We start from the raw sequence: 16,343 nt of genomic DNA on the forward strand, positions 1-16,343 counted from the left end.
GTAGAACTATGGAACAGTCCATTTGAATGCCTTTTCCGTAGCAATGATAGCATTGACTAGGAATAGAATTGCCAGAGCAAAAGGTGGAAGGCAGGGAAATGGGGAAGGATATACTTGCTCAGCAGCATGTCGGTATGATCAAACATTTTAAGCACCTACAGTATGATTGGTACAATACCAAGGATACAGGCAAAAAATGAATCCTTCCCCTTGAATTTTGTCAGAGGAGAGAACATGTTTGAATATAAACTGAAGAAATACATGTAGAATAAAAAAATGAATACAAAGCAATTAAATGGCAAGGTAGGAAAGGAGAGCACTTAATTGAGGGGAACAAGAAAGGCTACTTCTGAAAGTGATGGCCTCAATTGCATCTTTTTTTAAACCCTTACCTTTCTGTCCTAGCAATGTACTAAATATCAGTTCCAAGGCAGAAGAGAGATAAGGGCTAGCCAAGTGACTTGACCAGGTCACACAGGAAGTGATTGAGATCAAATTTGAACCCAGGACATTCAGTCTCTAGGCCTGACTTAATTCACTGAGCCCACCCAATTTCATCTTTAAGGAAGGGGAAATACATTTTCAGTGGAAGTGATGATAAATAAAAGGGCAGAGAGATGGAACAGAGTGGGCCAGTTTGGCTGCCTTAGAGTTTGGGGAAGGGAGTAACTTTTAATGAGGCTGGAAGGGCTTTTAAAGCCAAACAGGACTTTATATTTGATTCTAGAAGGCCACTGGCATTGACTGAGTAGGGGAGTGACAGATAAGACCTGACCTTAAGGAAAATGATTGCCCTTTATGTAAAGGACGAAGCAAATGATGAAAAGAAGGGAGGGAGCTGAGACAGGGAGCTCAATTAAGACCCCATTGTAGGTGAGAAGTGATAGCTGAGCTAGGGGGGATGGCCATATGCATAGAGAAAAGAAATCACTTGCCAGAGATGATGGAAGCAGAAAACAAACCTTGGCAGCTAATTTGAGGAGTGATTTAAGAATGAGAAATCAATAAGTCTGAGCTTAAGAATCTGGGAGATTGGAATAATAGTGGTGCCTTCAGTGGAAATAGGGGAATTTGGAAGAGGGATAATTTTAGGGACACTTTTTTTTTTAGACTTTTTAAAGATAAGTAGTGGTAGTCTCTCGATGACTGAGAATGACTATTGTCTTTGTGCATTATCATCTATTGATGTACCCTCATGTGGCTTTGGAGTCCAAAGGCTGAGGCGCAGAGTCTGTGGCACATGGGGCCTGGGACGCCAGTTGTTACGGGAGGTGCGGGTGTGGCCTGGTGTCGGCGTTCACGTGCAGCGGCAAGACGTCGATGTCGCTCATCTTCAAAGGTGGTGGCGGCATGGTGAATGTGGGTTCGCCAGCTGCTTCTGTGAGAGGCAGCGAGTTCTAGTTGCTTTGGTGTCATGCCAGCCCACTTCAGGTTTGACTTTAGCTGATCCTTGAATCTTTTCTTTGGCCGGCCTTGTTTCCTGAGTCCAGCTGAGTGTTCACCATAGAATACCTGTCTTGGTATTCGCTGTGGGTCCATGCGGATGACGTGTCCAGACCATCGTAGCTGGGTTCTGAGGACCAGGACTTCGATGCTGGTGGAGTTGGCTCTGTCGAGGACTTCCTGGTTGGTGATTCGGTCCTGCCATTGGATCCTCATGACTGACTAGAGGGAGCGTTGGTGGAATTGCTCCAACTGCTTCATGTGCTTCTGTGTTTAAAGATATGTCAGAGACAAAGCAAGCTAGAACACAAAGGGCACTTATTTTGGGGGCGATAAATCCACAAAGGAGAATGAGAAATGTAGATTGGTAAAAAGGGAGCCAGGGGAATGCAAAGAGAAGCATATATTCAATGAAGTATTTCATATTTTCTATTTTTTATTTGATTTTGTTTGCTTCTCGATGTCTCATGAAGTCATTAGCTTCTATTTTGCCCAATTCTAATTTTTAGACCCTGATTTTCTTCAATGATCTTTTGATCCTCTTCCATTTGGTCCATTCTACTTTTCATGAAATTCTTTTCTTCATTGGATTTTTTTAAAACTACTTTTTTGAGTAGGTCAATTTTGTGTGTGTGTGTGTGTTTTTAATATTCTTTTCTTCAGTGGATTTTTATGCCTCTTGTTTCACTTGATCAAATTGTTTTTTAAGCTATGGTTTTCTTTTTGCTTTACTTTCATTTCTTTTCCCCCATTTTCTTCCACTTCTATTTGATTTTTGAATTCCTCTTTGAGCTCTTCCATTGCCTAAAACCAATACCCATTTTTCTTTGAAGTTTTGTATGAGATTGTGTGGATCTCATTGTTTCCTACTAAATCAATGCCTTGCTTTTCTTTGTCTCTGTAAAAATTTTCCATGGTTTGGTGCTCATTTCCCCAGCCTGTTTTGTTGTTGTTGTTGTTGTTGTTGTTGTTTGCCTGTGGACTGGAAATTCTGAAAACTACTAATTCTGCCTCCTCTGCTGATGGTTTGCAAGACTCAGCACTGTGAGCTATTTTCCCCTGGGACTAGGGTCTTCACTGCAGTGAAGGTGTGAAAGGGCCAAGAGCTACCGATCTAACTTTGAGCCTCACTGCAGGTGGTGCCAGGACCTGGGACCTCAAGGAGTGGATGAGGTGTGCTCTGTTGTTGACTTAGGAAAGGTCTTGGGATCCTAAAGTTGGTCAATGCCCAGGCTGACCCAGTAGGTACGGTGGTTGGCCAACTTTTTTTGTGCAGTTTTACCTCTGGTTCTCCCTTATCCCTTGAAAATTGTAGGAGCTGCCTGCAGTTCCTATGCAATTTACTCATGGGTGGTGACCTGAGAAGGAGAATGGAGATTGGAGGAAAATGGATGAATAGATAATAGAGATAGAGGGAGAAACAAAGGAATAAAGACTCAGAGACAAGTTAAAACACATGGGGTGTAGCAAGCTCCGGTGATGCTTCTCCTGAGCAAGTGTAAAAATTTAATTAGTTTCTAGTAATAAAAGTATTATATTTTATGAAGTTTATTAAAGATTATTAGAAATCAAGGATACAAAATAATAAACCACGTGCCTAGGGCTGATTAGCCCATTCACAGCCTACTTACTACATGTTGCAATGTCAGAGTAGAGGAAGAGACAGCGTAGAGGAAGAGGCTCTTGGGAGGCAGAGAGTCTATTAAATACTAAATTGTGATCTCGCCCAGGTGGACACTCAGGTGAGATTACAGGGAATTCTGGGAAGTACCAAGGTCTTCTGGGGATTGAAGTCTGGGGTTCAAATCTCCATTTTTACACAAGTGAGGCAAGCAAGAGGGCATGAGGAGCAAGAAGCACAAGAGGGGCAAGAGAAGCAAGAAGGGCAAGAGAAGCCAAAGGAGCAAGAGGCACAAGAGGAGCAAGAGAGCATGAGGAGCAAGAGGGAAGCTTGCACGTGTCCCCAAACTTTTATTGGAGAGTTTAGGAATGTGGAGTGGGGGGTAACTAATGAATATGTGACATGGCATATTTTAACATTGGTTGAATTGACAATCACAAAATCAAAGAGGAGGAGACTAGTCCAACATGCGACTTGGAAAGGAATGTGGTCTAACAGGGCGTGAGCTAGGACTCTTTGGCCAATAATGTCCTGCTCAGGAATACATTTGTCCCTTGGACTGAAGATTTGGCAATACAATAATCAATAAGTAACATGGCCATGAGTCTGGCATATGAATACATAAGATACAATATCAATACATCAATAATACTTCCAAAAAGCTAATATACCTGGTATGCCACATATCCCTCTTTTTTTAAAAAAAAACTTAAAACAAATGTGTATAATGGTAAAAAGAAATTATAAACCAAATAAAAACAACAAAAATGAGTATAGCAAAAATAACAAAAATGAATTCTAAATCACATAGCAAAATTAAATTAAAAAAAAATTTATGTAAGACCAATAACAAAAATAAAAATGTCCTTAACTCACTAATCATCCTGAATTAATGTGATCAGTCCTATAGTCCTGTAGGTCAGGTGCATTAATATAACATTTTACCCATGTTCAGCCAGGACTATAAGAAGTTGCCAGACCTTTAAATCTAAAGAAAGGGTCTATAGTTTGAGATGAGAGCGAAGCCTTTCCTTTCCCTTGTTCTGATCATGCATAGTCTTTGGGATATTGAAGCCAAGCCACATAGATATTTGATTGGAACTTTGGTACCAGGCCGACCTGTGTTTGAGAGTGTCAAAACACTGCGTCCTTTTATCTCCAACCTTAGCATCCAATATTTATCCATCTCATATGGAGTATAGGCCTCTCTATGTCTTAGGCTTCCTGGCAAAGTGTAACATATCCATTGCAATTCCTTCTGCAATCAGACAAAATAAGTCATGTCAGTCCCATGAGGTTTAACAAATTCTTGCAGGTTCCTATAGTCTCAAGCTTTTGGGTAAGTATGTATAGTAAAGCTTATAGATATTGTTAACTCATATTTCAGGATCATAATATTAATACTACTTTCAATGTACTTCTAGTACTTAGAAGAAAATATATAGGAAATATAATCTGAAAAAATAATCAGGGAAAATAAAAATAAAATTAATATGAAACTTTAAACTCATGGCTCACATTTCATGTGGCATTGTTTTAGCTAAGTCAATGTGTAATGTAAGAATTTTCATTCAAAATCATTAAAAAATGATTTCTATTTCCCTAATTTAAGTTGATCAAGATTCACATTGTAAGTGTGCAAAAAAAAAGTGAACAAAAACATTAATACAACAATTAATGTGAATTTTAAAAGTACCAATATTCCCATAAATATTACATTCTGATATGAGAATGATGAGAATGAAGTGATATTGTAACTTCTGGCTACATATTTCTGATATAAGCCTTATTTAAACCTCTTCTTCTGTATAAATAAACCAATCAATATAACAACCAAGAATATGACATTGCCAATGTTTATAAAATTAATTCTGCCAAACCAGTTTTTGGGTTAATAGAAGCTTAAGTTTCTTTCCACTTAAGCAATTTCTATAGCTTCTTGTCATATAGAATTTGGTCTAACTTATTAATTTCTTGTTGTAAATGTATAATATCCAATGTGCTTTTGTGAACCAAATGGACAGTTGGAGTAGTGTAAAGATTAAAATTTAGGGGAGACTGAGGCAGGTAGAAATAAGTTCTCTCTGCAAGGAGTATTATATTTTTTTAGAGGTTTATTAAGGATTAAGGATTAAAGAAAATACAGGATAAGGAAAACGTGCCTAGGCCAGAGGCCTAGACAAGACCTCACCTACATTATTGAAAGAGCCCCGTCTGCTCCAAAACGGAAGTCCAAAAAGCGAGAAAAAGCCTTTGTAATCAGGTTAAATCCCTTTTCCATCTCGGCCCACCTGAGAATTCCCGTGAGATTACAAAGCATTTTGGGGAAGTGGAGCAAAGGCTTGTGGGGATTGTAGTCCAGAGTTCAAATCTCAATTTTACAGTAGATGCTCATGTCTGTAAGATTAACATGTAACCACACCAATGACGGCTGATATATAATAGCTATATAGGTATTGTCATGAATAGAATCTATACATAGATGTAGATGACAGTTTAAGTAATTTAGGTTCCCAATTAAAAATCTCAAAGTGTATTCTACCTGACATCTCATCCTTTCTAGGAGTTAGACCAGGACAATCTGTCCATTATAAATCCCTGTGCAGTGTCTCTACCTGATTTAAACACAATTTTTTGTTGTCAGGGCTACTAGGTCTATGTTGTGGTTGATAAATTCTATCCCTTGATCCTATGAGAGCCATACCAATGCCTATATAATTGTTATCAGTAACATTTCTTACAATACCAGTTTGAATTTTACAATGTATACAAAATAAATTCCTTTTGTCAGCACATGGCGTAGACATAGAAAATGAAGGGTATACAGTAGAGCCTGAATAATTGTAGCTAGTCCCTTCTGATTCCATGGTAATGTCTTTGGCTAAAACTGAGTATGGGATCTATCTGGTGTCATTAACATACACGAGTGGGGGCTTGTCCATACAAGTTAACATTCTTGATATTGGGGTTTAGGTATAATAGACCAATAGATTTCAGCATGACAAGTGTCCATCAGGGTAATGATAGTGAACATAATTAAGAGACGTGTAATGTCAGTCTTTGACATGTGTGTAGTCACCAGTGAGCATCTCGTCAAGTGTGTCTTGAGTGTGACTGGTGTGTAGTTGACCGATATCATCTGTGTTGTTTGTCTGCTTCTCTTCCTGGTCCTGTGTCACATGGCAGGATGTGTTTTGTGGGTGTCCAGATGTTTCCACTATCTGTAGAAATACAAGCAAACCCTCGACCCAATGTTATCATCCTGTTGGGTCCCCTGTAGTCTTTATCTCCTGGTAACATTCAACACAATCCAGGGCTACCATGCAGTGTAATCTTTCTCATTCCCTTCAAAATGTTACTGCATAGGAGTAGCCTATAGCCTTTCTGGGATGGAGAAGTGATTGATGGTTAGGAGAACCATTACATCCCCTTTACATTTAAAAACTCAAATGCAATTTCCAGCTAAATTGATTTTTAAATAAGTGATTCTAATAAAGACATACTTTTTTTTTCAAATACAAAATGAACCGTTTAAGACAATTATCATACATACATTTTGGATAATATAAACAATTTCTTTTGTAATTGAACAGTATCCAATGTACTGTTATAACATTTCCAATTGTACCATTTGTTATTTGATCAAATTTGGGTAACATGGAACAATTCCAATAAAATAATTGCAAGTTACATATTGTACAAATACCATTTGAAATCTTCAGGTACATGAGAAGAATTGATCTTACAACAAATGCCCATATACTTTTAGAATAGAATATCTGTAAGCAAATTAATGATTTTCTTCTGAATGTAAACTGCCTCTCAGTAAAAGTTCATTTGTGTGGATAGTGCATTAGACCTGTCCCTAAGTCAGTGGTTTTGCCTTATTTGTTCATTTGCTGTTTTTTCTGGTGTCTGGCCTCTGTGTTGTGCTGTGGTTGGTGCTGTACAGATATCTGCTTACTCCTCTCTCTGGGCTGGCTTTCTTTGGAAATGCTTGATGACTTTGGTTTTCTTCCATGGATTTCTGGTATCTACGAAAATAGAAGCAAAATTTCAACCCCAAATGAAAGACTTATTGGCTCTTATTCAGTTAGAAAGTGACTGAAAATATATCCTTTTTGTTTTTAAATTTGGGCTTTTAAATTTCTGTTAGCCCTTACTCCAATTGCTTGTTTTTAAGAATTTTCTGGAATACCAGTCTTATGAGAGATGTTCCATGATTTATCCAACTTAGCCCATCTATTGCTGGCAGAAGCACTGTTATTCCAATTAAAAAAAAAAACTGTTTTGGAATGGCCAAATGTGCAAGATTATTTAAAAGAGGTGCAATAACTTTGCATACTTCTTCATTTTGAGCTTTAGCTCATCCATCATGAGAGTAATTATCTCCAATCACGTATTATTTTTCAATTTTTACAACAGGAGCATATTGCCAAAATTGTGCAGTTCTTAAAATTCTGTAGTTACCTCTTTGAAGTGAAGGAGTGACATTATATAGTCCACAAAATTTGCACTGCCAAGTAATTTCACTTGTTTGCATAGAATATTGAGGTTCAATAGATCTGGTCATCTGATATAGTAGTGAGTGCGAAATACCTGCTTGCTAAAAAGCAGTGGCTGCTAGTCCATTTACTTTAGCAATTCCCTCATAGATACGTCAAGGGAGGTTCATGGCAGAGTGTGTTATAAAATTTTCACTCCGACTTTGCAATATAATATTCATTGTGATGTGAAATTACAGAACAAATTCTGTATCCTGCCTTAGTTTAAAATTCATATCTTTTAAACAAATAACCATATAAACAACATACAATGAATCACATGATTTTACAAGTCTGTGCTATGCTCTTAAGCATGTGTCTAACTGCAGTCAACTGCTTTCTGCAAAAAACTATCCTGTGCATGCTTCAACATTACAGTCTGATATAGAGCTTCTGCTTTTTCCTGATTTGGTACAGTGAAAATATTCACAGCCTTATCAACAAGCTGCAGTGATGTTATTGTTTTTAAACAATCATATATAAATTCATAACTTAAAAAATTTTGGTACTAGGAATAGAATTATCAATTTTACCTATAAATTTTGCAAAATTCAATTGCCAAGATCGATACTGTGCAAGTAACATTTGAACTTGTATTCTTGTCATTGGGTTTAGACTAACATCAGTATTAGGACCAATGTTTCTAATTTGAGTAAGGAGTAATTCTGCCAATTCTAAACAACCAATAATAAATAACTCTACTGGTTAATAATTAATTAATAAAGTTAATAAATAGCTACTGGTTGAAAATTTGAGTCCATCCAATAATGTGTCCTCTCTGATGTTTTTAAAACAATTTCCACTTCTTTCTATTCTTGGTGACCTAATGCCCTGTTTAAAAACAATTGTCTCTACATATTTAAAATTTGGATATATTCGAAATTTTCCTGAAGCATAGACCAATTTAGGCTTGTCATCTAAACAACTGTACTGAGTATTAACGTTTCTGTTGCCCAATTCCAGTACTTGTGGTAAAAACTTTTAACCTAAGGTGAAGGTGTTATGCTATCCACGTGGCAGGATTAACTTATCCATCTGCTGGAGTAATTTTCTTTTTAAGATCCGAATAGGTTTAGAAGCAAGTCACGTGGCTGGATCAGCCAATGTAGTTTCATATCTAATTAAAAGCCTCAAAAATTCTATTTGCATTGTGCTACTTAACCTAAAGTTATACTAACATATAGACTAAAATTCATTACAGATAAAATATCTCTTGTCCAAAGAGACTATGGTATATGAAAAATATCAGAAAAAAATTTTTACTTTCCTTATAATATATGTTATATTATATATATGTAATATATATATAATGTTACTTTCCTTATAAAGAAATATAATCAGATATTTCTTTCTAATGTGCCATGTCCAATATAACTTTGTGGTATTTGATTTTAAATTCGACTCCACAGTAACTCCATCTTTTAGCAAAGATCTGTTTTTTAAAAAAATCAGGTGTATACTTTTTTTTAATTACAAATGGCAAAAATGTGAAAAACTTTAGTTGTGATTTGTATCTCTCCCTAACCATGCTTAAAGTTTGTAAATTGTGAGGAATGATACTTTTGTTTTTAAATAATAGTTGCACTGGATGCTCTGGGAGTGTTTTAAAGAAATTTATAGTAGTCTCCCAGATCCCCCCCCACCCTTTTTTTAAACCTTTACCTTCTGTCCTGGAGTCAATACTGTGTATTGGCTCCAAGGCAGAAGAGTGGTAAGGACTAGGCAATGGGGGTCAAGTGACTTGCCCAGGGTCACACAGCTGGGAAGTATCTGAGGCCAGATTTGAACCCAGGACCTCCTGTCTCTAGGTATGACTCAATCCACTGAGCTACCCAGCTGCCCCCCCCCCCCCAGATCTCCTTTTGATATGCTAAAATTGTGCTGAGCTTAGTTGATAAAGAAAAGCCTGTTGCTCTGGCTATTTGCTTGAGAGCAAAATTTCTGCCTCTTTTTAACTTTTTTTTAGGATCATTAGCCTTGTCTTTAGTGTCCTGAATTTTAAAGGAGCTCAGGATTATTTCGCCAATGTTTAAATTTTGTTTAGGCCTGATGTCTCAGCAGATATGGTGTGACCCAATGCTGTCCTGTGGGACATTCTTTGAAAAATTCAGGAGCCCATCTCAGCTTTAATTTGGGACTTGATCATTTAAAATGTCCAGCTTTGCGTTAGGCAAAGCAAACACATGTTCTCCTTTTTAAATTGAGCTGCCATCAGATTCTTGAGGACTAAAGTTTCATGCCTTTGCATGTTCCTATAGCCCTTTAGTGAGGAATTGTCTCCTCAAAGAACTCTTTAGCATTCCGGTGTTTAGTTACATTTTGCCATGCCAATGTGCAGCCAGCCCAATGTGGTGAAAGGTTTGTTCTGAATATAACAATTAACTCTTAAGACTTCAAAATTTACTTGTGCCACTTAATTCCTCATAGGGAATGGGCACATGGATTTCCTTATTTTTTCTAGCTTGTTCCTTGCACAACTTTTGAAATAGCACTCTTCAAGTTAAGGAATCTTCCTCCATAAGCTTAGATTCAATTGATGCCAATGATCTGGCCTTAGAGATTGCTGGCTTATCTTGCCCAGCAGCCCCTTGGTGATGGGAGCTTCATCATCATACTGAATTACCCTGCTTTGGATCTCTTTAGGAGTCAGGAATGCAACATTATCAGGCTGTTCTAAGTTTACTTCTGCATTCTCAGAATTATCTCTAATTTCCATTGGAGAAGCTGTTTTGCCTGCTTTCTTCTCCAGAGTTAAGATGATTGTAATCCTGCATTAGGTTCTCCTGGAGGTGGAGGCTGAAATTCAGGAGGAGTGAGGGGAAGGGAGCTAAGGATAAGACTTCCTTTGAGCTTCTGCAGCAGCGTCCAGTAAGGGGGTGTAGAGTGAAGAGATAGAGTCAGTTAAAGCCATAAAAGTTGAAAGAGGAATAGTGATAAGTAAATGTTAGCTCAACTCTCCACATTTTGTGCAGTTTTCTGACTAGATTCCATGTGCTCCCAATTGCTGGTAATATTCTCTGTCCCTTTTTTTTTTTTACTTCGTTTCATAGCTTGCCTTTTAAATGCCATTGTTGTTTAATAAATGCTCCTTGTTCTTGAAAGATAGGACATTACAAGGATAACTTTAAGTAACACCTGGCTAAACTTTGGAGATCGTAACTCCTAGTTTTAAAGATTTCACAGTATGAAAAGTCAGGTTTTCAATCCATATGCCGGAATGGAACAGCAACTCGACCTATTTGATCCCATTCTTGTACATCAACTACCCCTTTTGATGGAAAATCAGGAAAGATTTTAAGATAGTCTTAATCAATGCTTGGAGCTTAGTTTCCGAAATCTTAATTCCTCGCTTCTGAACTAAAGACTTCAATAATCTATATATAATAGATTATATATATAATATAACAGGTATGAGAAGATAGATTTTGACCCATTTTCCTGAATGGAAAAGCACTTTACCTGACTGGCCAAGTCCAAGTCTGATCATCCGTCTCCAATCTTGAACCCCAACACTGTCTCCTCAGGCAATTTACACCACAATGGGTGCCAAGTGTAGGAGCTGCCTGCAGTTCCTATACAATTTACTTGTGGGTGGTGATCTGAGAAGGAGAATGGAGACTGGAGGAAAATGGCTGAATAGGTAATAGAGATAGGGGGACAAACAAAGGAATAAAGACTCAGAGATAATGAGTTAAAACACGTGGGGTGTAGCATGCTCCGGTGATGCTTCTCATGAGCAAGAGAGGCAAGAGAGGCAAGCAAGAGGGCATGAGGAGCAAGAGGCACAAGAGGGGAAAGAGGCACAAGAGGGGCAAGAGGCACAAAAGGAGGAAGAGAGCATGAGGAGCAAGAGGGAAGCTTGCATGTGTCCCCGAACTTTTATTGGAGAGTTTAGGAATGTGGAGTGGGGGGTAACTAATGAATATGTGACATGGCATATTTTAACATTGGTTGAATTGACAATCACAAAATCAAAGAGGAGGAGACTAGTCCAACATGTGACTTGGAAAGGAATGTGGTCTAACAGGGCGTGAGCGAGGACTCTTTGGCCAATAATGTCCTGCTCAGGAATACATTTGTCCCTTGGACTGAAGATTTGGCAATACAATAATCAATAAGTAACATGGCCATGAGTCTGGCATATGAATACATAAGGTACAATATCAATACATCAATAATACTTCCAAGATGCTAACATACCTGGTATGCTACAAAAATAAACTCTGCCTATGTATGCTTCTCATAGGAGAGCCCCCTCATTCCATCTCCTTGTTGGATCTGTGACTGAAGTCATTTTGAGGCTCTATGTTAAGGTTGGTTTGGAAGGATTCCCAGAGTGGTTCAGGCTTTCACTTCTACTAAGCTGCCATCTTGGCTCCACCCCAGGAGCATATATTCAGAAGGATACTATGGTAGGCACCCTTAGATCAAGCAAAGAGGTCAAGAAGATGAGGTAGGGAAAAAAACCAACCACTATCAGATCTGGCAACTAAGCCCATTGGTAACTTGGGAAAGGACAATTTCAATTGAATGATATGATTCAAAGCCAGATCACAAAGTATTAATGTGTAAGAAGAGAGGCAGTAGAAACATATAAACTACATATAGGAATTTAACTGAGAAGGGGAGGAGAAATCATAGGATGAAAGCTTGAAGGGGATGGTAGAGCCTAGTGAAGAATGAGGGAGAGTTGAGCATTTTGAAAAGTAGGAAGAAATCGAAGATTAACTAGAGAGGGGGGTAGTTGAGGAGGCAGTCTGCTGAAGAAGGTGGGAAGGAATGGGATCTAAACTCCACATGGGGAAGATCTGACCTTGGCAAAGAGGTCCACCTCATCACCAAAGCCTGGAGGAAGGGAGAGATTAAGGGAAATTAAGTGTCAACAGGTTTTGAGATGAAGAGGAAAGAAGAGGGATGCTGAAGTGCCTCAATTTCCTCAGTAAAGTAAGACATGAGAAAATATGGTCTGGCCTGGGGCCTGCTGGACCTAGTGAGGTCTTAGCACAATTGAGTTTATACAGTTTGCATTTCATCCTATAGGCAGATGGGAGCCACTGAAGATTTCTTAGTAGGGGAATATCAAGGTCTTGACTATGTTGGAGGAAGATTATTTTGGCACCTGGGTCAAAAAGGGGAGAGACAGACATTAGGGAGAACAATCAGGAATAGACTAGTGTCATGGTGAAAAGTCACCTTTAAAGATTGTTATAATATTAATTTATGGTCGCCAAGGAATTTACTTATGCAATTCCTAAAATGAAACACTCTAGTCAGAATGGAGTTTATGGTGGTTTAATCACAATGGGAGTAAGAAAAGGGAGAGGGAGAGAAGGAGAGAGGAGGAAAGGGAAAAAGGTAAACTCAACCTTTTGGCAGAGCCAGAGGGAGTTTAGGCCCGAAGGCCAAGGTAGAAAGGAGAATCAGTCCTTGATTCACGTGACCGATCTGAAGGAAAGCTGTCTGCGGGCCTCCTCTCTGCTCCAGTTCTTAGCATGAACTGGTGTCTAGCTCTGTCCACAGGAAGTGAGCGAATTCCAGAGGCTGTTCCCTACCTCACTTCCTGTGCCTCACAAGTGCCAATGGTGGCTCAAGCTTGGCTTAGGACAGCCCAGGTGGGCAGTTAGTTATTTCTGATTTGTCATTGACTAGCACATGCCCGTGTAGTGTGGGTGTGCACAATTTTGGGTGCTAGACCAAGCAAGATGGAGATTTTAAAATTCACAATCCCCCCTGATGATGATTGGGGAACCAGTCTCCCCAACTGATCACTAAACATAAGCATCCTGCACCCTGAAAAATTCTAACTGCTAGTGTATACAAAAATTTACACACTAAGAGGAAAACTACAATAGTTGTAGATTAGGGGAAACAGAGGAGAGAGAAAGACAGCAAACCAATGTTTTGCTGGGTGCATTGACAAAAGCCAATTAGGGGGCAGTCCCCTTTGGCATAAGAGTGTACATTCAAAAAAATGTTCAATCAACCGCACCACAAGGTTAATTCTGGATCTTCCTGTAGTGAAAGGGTTTAGATATCTTTCTGCAAACAGTTCATTCTCTGGATTCAGTCAGTTAGCAAGCTTCTTCTCTGAAGATCTATCTCGAACAAAATTCAAATCTTGGGTTTTATGAAATACAATCCCCCCTGAAGAAAGTGTTGAAAAAAGAAAAAAAAACCACCGAGTCCAGCTGAGGATACAAGGTTTAGTTGTGGGGGTGTATGAGTTAATTCAAAAGGAAAACAAAAACAAAAATGAAAACAAAATAAAATAAAATAAAAAAACAAAAAACACAAACAAAAGAAAAAAGGGAAAAAATAAAGGAAAAAATATAAACCCTTTATATATACATATATTTATATTAAAGAAGAATTCAAAATCAGTATCAAAATATCAAAAATCTATGTATACACAATTTTGAGAAAGTAAGAATAAAATTTCTCACAGGCCCCTGTTTTAGGGTCCAGTTAAGTAATTTCTAATCCCACAAGTCTGTAGGACAGAATGCAGCAAATTTCACTTACCCGTTTGCAGCCAAGGCTACAGGAAGTTGCCATACTATTGGAGAGAAAAAAGGACCAGATTCTTATTTTTATAGGGAAGTGTCATTCCCTTGTCTGATTTTACCTTCATTCTCAGGGATGGAGGGAGCCAGGATGGTAGCCAACCTTTGGTACTTGTCTGTAGGTATTTTCATGAAGAGTGTGGATACAAGGAAGGCCTACATCTTAACGTATGTCAAGTGTCGCAACCCCGAGTCTCACACTAGGTTCAAGTCCTTAGTATTGGCTTAGAAGTGCATCAATCCTACCTGGATTGGTCTTTGATTTTTAGACCTGTGAGCTCTTTTGGCATTATCCAGGTTATCTCTGTGCTCCTTTTTGATCCTGTTCCTAGAATCAGACATAAACATTAATCATAGTCCCACAACAATTATCAATAAATGGCAGGTTCCCATAGCATAAAGCTGTTTGGGTATATATTAATAATAATAGCAAGTATATATATTTAAGCTAATATTATTGTAGAATAAAAATTAATATTGATTGTATGTACTTTAAGTACATAGAGATGAGAAAAGGGAAAAACATTTTAATAAAATAATAATAATAAAATAAGGAAAAGAGAAAAAGGAAAAATGAAGAAAAAAAATAAATTTAGGAATTCAATGTGTTAAAAGCAAAATAAAACAGTTCCACTTGTCAATGGGTAGTTATCTCCAATGCATGTATAGGATACAGTCAATCAGTCTCAATAGAGGATGCTCTCTTTACATGTGAGCAATGAATCCAAGAGTCCTTTTCTCCAACCTTTATAGATGTTGGAGTAGTCAACAATATTTGGAATGGTCCTTCCCAGGAAGGCTGGGTTGCTCCTGTATGCTGAAAGTTCTTTATATACATGTTGTCTCCTGGGTTCAGGTCATGAAGTGAAAAGTCTAGTGGTCTGGCTTGTACTGCAGCTCCAGATTCATGTAGTTCACGCAGTTTGTGCTGTAATTCCTGTATATAGGAAGTAATAGTAGTATCTCCCCCTAATAGCGATGTATAAGCCAGGGAGAAAGGCTTAGCCTGTATAGGTAGATGTCCAAAAAGCATCTCAAATGGTGAGATGTGTAGGTCTCCTCTAGGCCTGATTCTAAGATACAATAGGGCCAGAGGGAGAATTTCAGGCCATTTTAAGTGGGTCTCAGTGCATAATTTGCCAATCATAGTTTTAAGTTTGTTATTCATCCTTTCAACTTGGCCTGAACTCTGGGGATGATATGGGACATGGAATTTTGGAGTTATCCCCAAGCAAGAATATATCTGATTTAGAACAGAATCAGTAAAATGACTCCCCCTATCGGAATCAATACATGCTGGCAGGCCAAGGTGAGGAATAATTTCCTTTAAAAGTACCTTAGCAACAAAAGCCGCTGTGGCTTGGGCTGTAGAAAATGCTTCAGGCCATCTGGTTAGTTGGTCTACCATGACCAGACAAAATTTATATTGTCCAGCCTTTGGCATCATTATGAAATCTATCTGCAGGTACTCAAAAGGTGTGTAAGCCAGAGGTCGCCCACCAAAGGCTTTTCCACGAAAGGCATGTTGTTTATATGCCTGGCAGGTAGAGCAGGCTGAACACACTTTAGATGCTATGGTAGTTATACCAGGGGCTATCCATACTCTCTTAACAGAGTCCACGATGCCCTGGGTACCAAAGTGGCCACTATTATGAACGGATCAGCAAATTTGGTGATAGAAACTTCTAGGGAGCAGGGGTTTCCCTTCAGATGACACCCATACTCCATTGATCTGTTTTGCTTTGAATTTTTGTTTCCATTTTCCACTTCCTTTTCATTATAGGAAAGTGATAAATTTAAGTCATCAGTGGTTGTTAGTGTCAGTAGTAATTCAGGCCCTTCTGTGGCTGCTAGCTTTGTAGCAGCATCTGCTCGGTCATTTCCCCTAGAGACAGGGTCAGTGCCACCTGTATGGGCAGAGCAATGAACTACAGCTAGGGCTTCAGGCAGCTGAAGAGCAGAAAGAACTTCATTAATAATTTCAGCATTAGCTATAGATTTTCCAGCTGAGCTTAAAAATCCTCTCTGGAGCCATAGCATTCCAACTGAGTGACAAATGCCAAAAGCATATCTAGAATCTGTATAAATTGTTGCCCTTTTACCCTTGGCAATTATACAGGCATGTTTCAGAGCTATGAGTTCTGCCCCTTGAGCGCTAATGTTAGAGGGCAG

This window comes from Monodelphis domestica, chromosome 4 (genome assembly GCF_027887165.1).
Source record: "Monodelphis domestica isolate mMonDom1 chromosome 4, mMonDom1.pri, whole genome shotgun sequence".
Taxonomy (NCBI): Eukaryota; Metazoa; Chordata; class Mammalia; order Didelphimorphia; family Didelphidae; genus Monodelphis; species Monodelphis domestica.